Source organism: Halichoerus grypus, chromosome 6 (assembly GCF_964656455.1).
Source record: "Halichoerus grypus chromosome 6, mHalGry1.hap1.1, whole genome shotgun sequence".
Classification (NCBI taxonomy): Eukaryota; Metazoa; Chordata; class Mammalia; order Carnivora; family Phocidae; genus Halichoerus; species Halichoerus grypus.
The window spans coordinates 68,646,576-68,659,453 of record NC_135717.1 but is presented as its reverse complement, the minus strand read 5'-3'; positions in this window follow the sequence as shown (position 1 = coordinate 68,659,453).

The window sequence follows — 12,878 nt, the reverse complement described above, 5'->3', positions numbered from 1 at the left end:
GAAGAGTTGAGGATGGCTGGGTGGCTGGGGGAGAGGGAGGGAAGCCAGAAAGGCATCTCTTCTTCCCTCTGTTTACCTCTTTGGTCCCTAGGCCAGTAGAAGGGGTGAGCAAAGCTCTTGCCTGTGTGGGTTTTTCTAAAGGCTTTGGATGATAGGCACAAATACTTCCCCTAATTATATCTCAAGCTTTTCCAGGAATTGGAAAGCCTGTTTGAAAAGAAAGAAGCCTGGATCCATTTTAAAGCTGTCTTGAGACTCACACAGGGTTGTTCTGGGATTCTGAGAACCTAAGGTGATGAGCTGATTCCAGGGATCCAGCCTCAGGGCCCTGAAACGCAGGTGGACATGGGCCAAGGGAGGGGTTCCACATTTAATCCCACCCCAGCCTTGGGTCATGTGCGGATATTGAAGCCAGCCGGGGAAAGCCACAGCTGCAAAGATAATGGATATGGTCCAAAGTCCTGAATAACACCAGGGACCAATAGGTCTAATCCACAGACCACCTGGTGTGCGTTTGAAACCTTGGAGAAAGTGGATGTGCTCGCAAAGCAGAGTGGAGGGGCAAGCCTGAAGGCTTAGCCAAGGAAGATTTAGAACACAGAGAAGCTGAAAGCAGAGTACTTTGGTACAGTGGTATGCAGCCTCTAGAGGTGTGGGATTATGCTGAGCAGGAGTTAGTTGGAGGGGGAGGTACCCAGAGTCAAGAAATGGCTGGTGGTGGGGAAAAGTAGCTGAGCATGCTCAGAAGAGGAAGACAGACTGAGCAGTATTAGGAGGGGACGCACAGAGCAAGGACCTGTGGGCTGACAGACGAGACAGAAAGCATTAGACAAGCAGACAGCTTGTGTGGGGGCGGTGGGTGGGCTGTGATGGGGTGGGGAGCACTGGGGGTTGTCTTTGGCACAGTGCTGGTGAATTTGAACTGCAGAGTATTGGCTGGTATTGTGGTGAGGGCAGCTGAGGGTAGAGGTGTGGATGGGATCAGGAAGCAAGCTCAATATGCAATGAGAGAGCCTCAGGGAGAGCCCTCTTCAGGCAAGGGAAGGCTCACACAGTCACCTGGGGGCAGTGGTTTGGTGTCCTTTCAACAGGTACAGTGGAGCATGGCGATGTGAATACGTTTTCTAGACCACACACTAGAAGTGCATTTGACATAGACCTGCATCAGCTGCTCAGGCCAGAGAGCGGTCAGACTGAGAAAACTCTGTAAGTGGTTCTGGGTATCCTGCCCAAGGGCGTCTGTGCCAGTCAGCTCCCAGGTCAAGCTCCAGACTTCCCCTTGTCAGTCCTGACAGCCCAGCTCCTCTTCCAGAGAACCGTGCTGCCCTGGGCCTTGCAGGTCCAGGGGCGATCTTATGAGGACATTTGCTTTATGCCCATGCCTTCTCAGCCAGCTCGCTTTTCATACCAGGCTCACCTGCCCAAATAGCCCTTCTGCTAACTGCACCATCTGCCTGCCTTGCTAAGAAAAGTCATCCATAATGTGAAAATCTGGCAAAGGAGAAATGCGTGTCCTTTCAATGTCATGCTGGAGTTTGATCCAAAAGGCCCTTCCAAGGATTATTCAATGATCCGGACCTTTGCTTAGCTCACCATTTGCTATTGATCAGGACCTACATTCACTGAAGTTACTTGGAGATTTATGTCAGATAGAGACACAAATGATTTCTGTCTGGTAGAAAAGATAACCCCAAAGGGTATGCTTATGGAGGGACCTAAACCAGTTTTGAAGATCTAACCTAGTAGCTGTCTTATCCCACATTCTTCTTCAATGGCTATAAATACCATACTTCAAATGCTCCTTGAATCGGCTTGTCTATCTGCCTGTTCCTTCACGAATGAGTAAAATAAATCTTTGACACATGTTTACTCTGTTTTTATGTATTCATGTTTTTAACATTTTGGAAAATTGGCAGCTTTAGAGCTTGTTCCACATAAAGACCCAAAGGGGCTCACTTGCCCAAGAAGTGCCCCACATACTGCTTAGGCCCAGGAGTGGCCTTTCCTGGTTCCCAAGGTGAGTCTCCAGTGGATTACTGATGACATGAACCTAATGTCACTTCTGTGTAATGTTTAAAATTAAGAGAAGTGTAGAATTCTGTGTTCACTAATTTGAATTATAGTTCTGACCATTTTTATATCAACTATTACTGTATTCTTTCTATATTTTATCAGCTTAAATATAATTCTTAGAATCCTTAGTTAAAATCAAAACCTTGGATTAATATTAAATTAAGTAATGAATGGATGGTTTTTGGGCCAACTACATTTTAGAAATGTGAGATTCTTTTTACCAGGATATAATTAGACAATGAGGCAACCAAGGTCATACCTGGGATGTCATCTTTACAAGTTAATTTTATTGAATCAGATATTATATGTATGTGTGTATATGTATATATATTTTTTCATTTTGCACTAAGCCCTGCAAACTATGTAATCAGTTCTCTAAGTATGTGTATACATATTTTTGCTTATTATTTTTATACATTACAGAGAAGCTGTTCCTTTCGGTTTTATTATCGAACAATTTAGTGGCATTAAGTGCATTCACATTAAGTACATTAAGTGTCCTGGATGCCCAGCACATTTTGTGCTTTACCTTTAGTATACATTTCCTTTTACTGTGGTAAAATATAATACCATTTTAACCACTTTTTTTTTGTTTTTGTTTTTTTTTTAGAGAGAGCACACAAGCAGGGAAGGGGCATAGGGAGAGGGGAGAGAATCTTAAGCAGGCTTCACACTCAGCACGGAGCCCGACACGAGGCTCGAACCCACGAACCCAAAATTATGACCCAAGCCAAAATCAAGAGTCAGATGCTTAACCAATGAAGTCACCCAGGCACCACCATTTTAACCACTTGTAAGTGTACAATTCAGGGGCATTAAGTCCGTTCACGTTGCAACCATTACCACTAGTCATCTTCAGAGCTTTTTCCTCATCCCGGACAAAAGCTGTCTCCATTGCACTCTACCTCTCCTTGCTCACTGCCCCCAGTCCCTGGCAACCACCGGCCTACTTTCTGTCTCTGTGAGTTTCATTACTCTAGCTGTCTCACTTCAGTGGTATCAGGACAGTATTTGTCCTTTGTGACCGGCTGATTTCACTCAGCGTAATTTCCTCTAGGGTTAGCCATGTTGTAGTGTGTGTCACAATTTACTCACAGTTTGTAAGGCCGAATAATAATTCATTGTGCGTAATACCATATTTTGTGTGCCCATTCAGCTGTCGATGGACTCTTGGGTTGTTTCCACCTTTTGGCTGTCATTGTGAATAATGCTGCTATGAACACGGGTGTATAAATATCTGTTTGAGTCCCTACTTTCACTTCTTTTGTGTATAGACCCAGAAGGAGAATTGCTGGATGACATGGTAGTTCTGTTGAATGTTCTGAGGAATGCCATGCTGTGCCCATAGCAGCCACACTATCGTACCTTTCCACCAGTGATGCACAAGGCCTCCACTTCCCTTACCAACACGTCTTAGTTTCTTTTTTTTTTAAATCCGTAATAGGGGGCAACGTGGTATTGAATTTTGTTTTTTTTTTAAAGATTTTATTTATTTATTTCAGAGAGAGAGTGCTCAAGCATGAGCGGGGGGAGGGGCAGAGGGAGAGGGAGAAGCAGGCTCCCCGCTGAGCAGGGAGCTCAATGCGGGGCTCGATCCCAGGACCCTGGGATCATAACCTGAGCTGAAGGCAGATGCTTAACCGACTGAGCCACCCAGGCACCCCACTGATTGTGGTTTTAATTTGCACTTCCTGAATGACTAGTGATCTTGAGCATCTTTTCAGGGGTGTATTGGCCATTTGTTTATCTTCTTTGGAGAAAAATCTATTTAAATTCTTTGCCCCCTTGTTGTTTCTTTCTCTTCCTTTAGATCTGTTGTTAGCACTTACTACAGTAGACTGTACTTTTACAATTGAAATGAAATAATTGTTTTCTGTGACCTCTCAGAATTCAGGAAAAATTCTTTTACTGAGTTTCTTTCCTTCTCATGATAATATAGTTATTTGCATAGGTTCATTAAGAATCTGACTTTTTTTTTAACCTGAATATAATTAGAAAAAATAATTATATAACCAAGGTTATACCTGGAATGTAATACTTACAAATAAATTTTATATCATCAGATATGCCAAACTCGCCATTAAAGGAGAATAGCTGTGCTTCCCATGTGGGACTAACACTCATAAAACCTTTCTAGGAAACTCATCTGGTATCTGTTCTATAGCTTGCAGGGTCCCCACCTGTAAAGAAGATCACTTCCTGGCAGCCAGGAACTTTCACTGAGTGTGGGGACAGAGAGAGAAAGAGAGAAGTCACTCAAATGTGTAGCTACTGCATGTGAAACCAGGGGAGATGAATTTCTTAGGTATGTTTTCCTAGCTTGGACTAGAAGAGCCAATTAAAAAAAACTCCCAAAACAAAACAAAGAAAACACTACGAAATAATAGAGGTTATGGAGGCCATTGAAAATGCAACCCAGATTGCTTATGAAGTTGCAACCATTTTGTGAGTGTCATTCTATGACTATGTTTGCTGACCATACTCAATGAAGCTTATATATTTAATTGATCCCTCTTTCTATGCTTATGTAAATTAAGACAAAAACACAGGGAGAGCAGCCCTTTTTTTTTTTTGTATGTGTAATCAAAAATTATTCTTGGAGATTATTTATGATCACCAGCTCCATCCAAAATTTGGGAATGAGGAAAATGAGCTGTTAGCACAGCTAACAGGCCCACCCAAGGATTATTTATTGATGGGGTTTCCCTGTTGTTTGGCTCATTGATTGGGTCCCAAACTCTCTGAAGTAATGTGTTAACTTTTAAAGTTTTGCCTGATAAAAATACAAATTATTTCACTGCAGTAGAAACAAAAACTCCACATGTTGATTTTTTGCCCTGTAGGACATGAATCACTTTTGAACCTAACCTAGCAGTCTTATTCCAAAACTCTTTCTTCAGTTCTATAAAAGCTGTTTCTCAAATATTCCTTGAACCAGCTTTGACTGCCCTCCTGATTTCCTCATTGATGAGTTAAATCAAGCTTTGACACAAGTTTATTCTAAACTTTTGAAAATTATATTTCCCTGTCTCTCACTTCGGGCCCAGAGCAATCTCTTCCTCTGTCATTCTGACAGTTCCGGCAGGCTTGTCTCTTCTGGAATCCATGCAGGTTGTGCGTTTCCTTTATCTGCCTGGACAGAGGATTGCTTGAGTTTGTGTGTTGCTTGCATCAATTTCCAAGTTTACTTGTCCTCGACTCACAGAATGTTAGTGCTGAATGGAATCCCTACCTCCCTCAGTTATAAAAAGGAAACTGAGGCTGGAGACGAATAAGTGGATTAGGTAAATACGATATAAGTACTATAATTTACTGTCTGGCCATGTACTGACATAATACCTCTTCCGGTCTATGCACCTTTTTTATGTGTGTCTCCATCTTAGATTTTAAGTTCTGAGGCCACAGGGACCATATGTATGATTTTTTCCCCTGCATCTTTGACGCTTCCCCAGAGGTGAATGAGTGTCTTGTAAGTGCTTTTTGATGGGGGGTGAAACAAAGGAAGAAATGTTTTTGGAAGCAGACATTCTGGAAATTGCCAGAGAAGGCTGTTCAGAGGTCAGAGGGTGGCTATTCTTCTGTCTGAAACTGCTTTAAAGAAATCCCCTCCCCAGGGGAATGATTCAGCACATCCCTGCCTTTGAGCTCCATCCAGATGCTTCCCTGAGGCGCTGCATGGGGAGGTATTATCAGTGTCACTACCTATGAAGATTTTTGCTTGGAGCAACAATTTTTGTTAGTTTTGGCAGATACATCTAGAGAATGGCCAAGAAAGGATGTGACATGAATTCAATGATTTAATTCTGAAAACCCCGTGGTTTCAGTGCTGGTCATTTCTTGTTAGAGCTTTGTTTTTCCTCTTGGGTCATAACAACTGGACTTCCAGGGGAATATTTCTTCTTACAAATTAAGGAAATTTTCTGAGCCAAATTTCAGGTCTTTCCTGATTTAAAGAAAAAACAATGAAAGGACAGTGGGCTTGGCTTTGAATAGCAGCCAGAGACACCACACAAAACGATGACTATTACTACACTTCCTAACAAAGCAATGTTATTTTCAAATAATAAATTTTTCATTTGTTATAGAGGAAAATCTAGTACTTTTAATGGAGACTTTACTTGGAGGTTCTCATAAATAATTTTAACCTTTAGAGGAGATGGAAATGCAGGGATTAGATTGCTTTTTAAAGCAAATTTGGAACCAAAGCTAGAGATGTACATGCAATGGCACTTGACCCCATTCTCCTCCAGGAGGATTCCTGGTATGATGAACTTGACCCAGTTATCCTTGACTACTGGCTGCTGGTGACCTCGGGGATGTTACCGCTTGAGCCTCAGCTCCCTCTTTGGTCAGATGCGGTAATCATACCAAACTCAGTGTAATGTTGTGAGGATAAATTAAATAGCTAATTAATTAAATCAGCTATAATAATAGCTAATGATTTTTGAGAGTTTAGTATGGGCTGGACACGATCTTAAGGACTGAACACATACTCTCTCATTTAATCCTTACAACAGCTTCCAAGGAAGCAACTATTTTTCTTCACCCTCTTACAGATGGGGAGACTGAGGTTCAGGTATAGAGAGGTTAGGTTTCTCAAGGTCTCACAGCTAGTAAGTGATGGGACCTGTGGTCAAATCTGGGCAATCTGGCTTCAGGACTGGTGCCCCCAGGCAGTATGCTATATCCTCTGCCCAGATAATGCAGGTGGAAGTATCTAACACAATGTTTGGCACATAGTAGGTATTCAGTTAATTTTAATTGCACCTGAACAATTCAAGTGTAAACCTAGCATTTCTATATAGATAGCCCAGAGATCTTAGCAGCTCAATGCCAGTAATACCTATGCTATTAACATGGTCAGTGAAAAGGATCTTCATAAAAGTATGTGTCATTAACAAAATGTCATGTGGTCCTAAAATAAAGTTACAATAAACTTTCAAGTGATAAAACTACTTCTTGGGCATCAGATAGTACTTCTTGCTGCTAGACTGATCTCAACTTCTGTTTTCCTTCTTCCACTACCACACATTTAATTAACAGAATGTTCTCAGTAAAGATCTGTCTTCAATCATATATGCATTTTTGAGTATCCCTTTTGGCTGTTTAGAAATAGAATTGACCTTCCTTTATTTATCTTCCATTTATCTTTGTCCCCTATGGACAGAATATCATGCCAGGTCAATCTTGAAAAGATAAAGAAGATAGGCCATGTCCAATGGGAAGCTTACATTTTAGTGATGTAGTTACAAGCCTATGCATCGCATTTAATATGCTAGAATATGCCTTCTTTGTAACTTATATAAGCTTACCTGCTCTGCGGTCTCCTGCAGTATGTGGCTCACCCTCAGAGAGAGAAGCTCTTTGACTGTAGTCAAATGTCTTTTAGTTCAGTTTCTTCTCTCCGAGGATACTGCCTCTTTTCTCTTAGGACTTAATGGAAAGATAATGAAAGGATTCATTGTCTTTAAATGGATCTGCATTATCCGTAATGGAGAAGCCGCTACTATTTTTTTGGTCATTGTTATCTACAATGTGCAGGGCGTTTCAGATACAGTAATAACCAGACAAAGCTCCTGCCCTCAAGAAACCTACAGTCTGGGGCAGGGATCCAAAAAGCATGGGTCATGAGCTCAATCAAGCCCTGCACCGGCTTTTATAAATGAAGTTTCCTTAGAACGCAGCCACACTCATTCATTGAAAGATCGTCTGTGGCTCTTTTCACACTACAACAGCAGAGTTAAGTAGTTACAACAGAGACTGAATGGCCCCCAAAGCCTCACGTGTTTATTATCTGGCCTTCCACAGAAGGCTGCCTGACTCTTGAGAAATGGTTTTGTTCTTCTTCTCCCCCAGCTTTTATCACTTGAGCTAGTGCAGGTTCAGGGGTGGAGGACAGGTCTCGGGAATGAGAAAGTTTTTTAACTGACACGGTCATAGTATGGCTTTGTGCTTTCTGAATGTTGGCAGTTGTAAACTTTTATCTTGAGGGACACCTTTTTATGTTATTTGGAGACCCCATTTCTCTCAACCCCATCCCCCTCCCCATTACAGAGATCTCTTACCTGAGTGGATATTCCTCTGATTTAGCTGGTCATTTACTCTTTCTGCCACACTTACAATGAGGTCTACACACCCTGCCAGAAGGCTTTAATAACTTGCCCTAAGCTGACATCTTTGGCTTACTCTTGCTCGTGGCCCACATCAGGCCCATGGAAGCCTCTTATTTCATCTGTCCCAACAAATTCTAGACATGCAGGCTGATCCCAGGCCTCCACCTCTGTTTTGATCTGCTCATCAGCGCTAGCCAGCCTCCCTTCCATTTTAAACTTTTCAGTAGAAAGTCAGACCCCAGTCATGTCTACTGTGTCCCTTATTCCCCCAGATCAGGGACACCTATTAAAGTCTCTGAGTAGTTGCCTAGAGCCACCTGCTTTGAACTCTAGGTCATGGGGGCACATCCCTCACCTTGCCTGCTTCGAGGGTGGGGGGGCCTGCTAGCACAGCTCTCCAAAGAACTTGTTCTCATAAAGCCTTCCTCTTCAAATCTACTTTTGACTTACTTTATAGCCTCAAAGTGAGGGAGGGGCTTGAGAGTTTAACAATGTTTGGCTAATTCTTTTTGCAAGCCCTACAGAGTGTTTGTTTATTATATCTTGGTGACTCAGTCAGTGCTTCTAATTTGATATAATACACATTGGTCTTCAGTTCTCTTCGGTATATAACCAGGAGTTGAACTCTTGATTCTTTGGTAACTTGATGCTTAATCTTTTGAGGAACTGCCAAACTGTTTTCCAAAGCAGCTGCACCATTTTATACTCCCACCAGCAGTGTGTGAGGGTTTGAATTATCCACATCCTCCCCGACACTTATTATTGCCTTTTTGACTGTGTCCAAATGGGTGTGACGTGGCATTACATTGTAGTTTTGCTTTGCCTTTCCCTGATGGTTAATGATGTGGAGCATCTTTTCGTATGCTTATTGGCCATTTGTAAATCTGTTTTGGAAAAATGTTTTAATTCTTTGCCAATTTTTAAACTGGGTTATTTGCCTTTTATTGTTGGGTCATAATAGCTCTTCATACATGGTGGATACAAGTCTCTTATCAGATATATGATGTGCAAATATGTTCTCCTGTTCTGTAGGTCGCTTTTTTACTGTCTTTATTCCATGAAGAACAGAAGTTTTACATTTTGATGAAGGCCAATTTCTTTATTTTTCTTGTGTCACTTTTGCTTTTGTTGTTATATCTGAGAAACCATTGTTTAATCCAAGATCACAGAGATTTACATTTATGCTTTCCTCTAAGAGTCCCATAGTTTTAGATCTGTGATCCATTTTGAGTCCATTTTTGTACCCTAGTGCATTGTGTGTCTCCTTTATTTTGCACTTGCCCAGTTGCACTATGATTTCTGGTACATAAGTGTCCTAAGTATCCTAACATCAGAACATGTTAATTAATATGGACCCCCAAGCTTAAATAAATTTAGGGAAGTCTGTACAGTAAATTCCCCTCTTGAAGTTCACAGCACATATTTGCCCATGAAAGGCTCTCAGCAGACAATAGTAAAGAATCCTGTTTTGTTCCATTTAATCTCATGCTTACAAATACCACAGTGTGGTGGACACTATGATGTACCTTTTCAGGAATGAAGGACTCATTGCCTCAACTGCTGGCAGTGCCCTGGAGCATCCCTTCCACCTCAGCTGTTGGCCCCCTTTGGGGATTTTCTCAGCTGAAGAGAGCTGCCTTGTTCAAGTGATGCTCCCTTCCGGGAATGGACCATATCCAGAAACTGATTGGCATGGAGATAGAAAGGCCTGGTTGTCTTGCCCCCAACTCAGGCCAGCTTCGGAGAGCCATCTCATCTTCAGAACCCTTGCATCGTCGGCTGAGGCTGCCCCTAAGACTGCACGGCAGCTCACCTTCTCCCTGTGTCATCCTCCTTCTGCCCCTTCCCTTCCCAGGGGTTGATCTTAAGAGCATGCCCGAAGAATCCTCTTCCACGCACAACTGCATCTCGGCAGCTACTTCTAGGAGAACCCAGCCTGTAACAAAAAGAATTTCCCAAACATACTGGAATATGGAATATTCACTATCTCTCAGAAAAGTATTCACACACAGATTTGGGACATGTAGTATAGCAGAGGCAAGACTCGCAACCAGAAGAACTGATGTGGCTTCCGACTTGTTGGCTGACTGGCTGGTTAATCTGCTACCTATTCTGCAGGAGCTTTAGTACATCATCAGTAAAATGAGCCCACAAAAATCTACCTCACAGGAATGTGAGCTTGCCCAGCACAGTGCTTAGGTGATCCATTCAAAAGAGCTCTGTGAGGCAGGGATTTTTACCTGTTTTATGGACTACTAGATCTCAAGTGTCCAGAATTGTGTCTGGCGCAGAGTAAACATTTGATAAATATTTGAATTAACTAAATAACACACAGAAATCCTCTGAAAATTTTATTGAGGTGTGTTTTCAGTCCATATATTTGGATAGGTCACAGTCATTTGTAAGAAGGAATAAGTAAAGATTACTTTCAGCGCAGATTAGGGAAGACTGACTAGCTGACCTTTCCTATATTGATTGGGCAGCCATAAAAAATATTGGACCATTACTGCTGAGATATCTTGGGCAGTGCCCCCCAAACCTTTAAGTACAACCACCAATTTATTTTGCTGACCTTTCTGGTAATTTTTGGTGTAGGTCATAGTCTCAAGCAAATATGCTAAAAAGTCACTTACATTGAATATGGTATTGGATTAAAGCAAGCGTCATCAAGTCCCACTAAAATAAATTTTGAAGGTTTATTAATTTAAATTGTAAAACCTTTTGACCTTTACTGAGAAGAATCAGTGTCATACCATTTGTGCCTGTTGTTGCATGAACAGGACAAAGACACACAATTTAATTTAGCACATCCCAAGGCTTATGTTGCTAGAAGCAATTTCCTACTGATAGGGACATTGGAGGGCAAGAGTAAATAAAATTCCCCAAAGCTGCATTGTTTGTATTGGAGATTAAGTACGCATGATCATGCTGAAAGACACAGTGTGTTCCCCTCTGAAGAGTTCAGCTAACAGGCAGCACTAGCTCCTCTTCTGGACTCAGGAAAGGTTTGCTCTTGCCTCATGGGCATAATCTAGTGGGAGAGAAACACACCATCATAAGCTCCAAAGAAGATGAACAAGCAGAGATCCGATCAAGTAGAAAAGGAACACAGAGCATGCTGCTAATTGAGGCTGGAGCTTAGAAGGCACTCAGAAGGTATGACCTGAACTGTGTCTTGAAGACTAAATATAATTTCTGATGGACAGGGACGTGAGGGAAGGTGGGCACTCCAGGAAAGAAACAGTACAAACCTGGAAAGCAATCAAGACTGGATGCAGCATGCCAGAGGCTAAGGTGGTGGGCGATGAGAATGAAAACACTGTGGTGGGGATTAAAGTCCTACTGGCTCTTCCTCACTCGCAGCTGGTGGCAGAGTCAGACACGATCTCTGTAGTTCTCATGTTGTGTTCCATGCCCAGAGTCTTCAACCACGTTTTAAACTACTTGAGGGCAAGTATAAAGTAATATAAAAATAGCTCATCTGAAGGTTGGGCCCTGGCATACTTGTGTCTTGGGAATAAAACCTTGAATATTGAAACAAATGAAAATGAAAGAGAGGGGAAGAGAGAGAGGAAGAAGAAGGAGGAGGAGGAGGAAGAAGAGAGAAAAGAGGCACAGCGGGAAGGCCTCCAGGAATCAGTAAAACCCTATTACAAAGCATGGATTTAGGAGTCCAACAACATAGGTTTGAATCCTGATCTGTGACTGATTGATGGGGCCTCCTCAGGTCTGATTTCCTCCTAGGCAAAATGGGCATCGCAGCAGCGCCTGTCCTGGAGGGGAACCGGATGCAAATACTCTCGAAGACCTTTGTGTGGTGGCCTTGCATAGTGACGGGTCAGTTTGTGTTCCCTGCTCGCTAAAGCTGCTGGAGCTTCAGCACAGAAGTTCATGGCGTTTCTCAAAAGACAAGTTCTTTTTTTTTTTTTTTTAAATTTTATTTATTTGACACACAGAGAGACAGCCAGAGAGGGAACACAAGCAGGGGGAGTGGGAGAGGGAGAAGCAGGCTTCCCGCGGAGCAGGGAGCCTGATGTGGGGCTTGATCTCAGGACCCTGGGAACATGACCTGAGCCGAAGGCAGATGCTTAACTACTGAGCCACCCAGGTGCCCCAAAAGACAAGTTCTTATTTTGGCACTCCGAGCGTACTGGCTCTACTAAAAAGAGGTTTTTCCTCCCCTTTCTTGTGTGGTTTTGGCATACAAAGTCAGGGATGCAGAGATTGTCAGAGGAAGAGTCCACAGATATATAAATGATTGCTGAGAGACCCATCAAGGAAGGATAGAGCCAGCAACGCAGACATGTGTCTACAGAATGTCCTGGGCACACTTGGCTGTGTTTTAAAGCATCACAAAGACATAGTTGATGTACAGAACACTGTCTCTGAGTCAGTATGAAAAGCTATGTCTTCATTCAATCCAAGTACCTTCCATATTCAGAGAATTATGAATGGTGTAGGGATGGTACAGATGAATAAGATGCTTGTTTGAATGGAACTCACAAGTTAGAAAGTCTATAATAACAGCTTGGAAATTTCCCATCCAAAATAGTTAAGATGAGCAAAAAATTTTAAGACATCTGAAAAAGGAAAGCACTGGTGGAGGGGAGGTGTAGACGGCTTACTTCCCAGCAGTGTTTGATAACAAGATTATAGAATCTGCTGTGCTAAGTGCAGAGCAGGTGCACACAT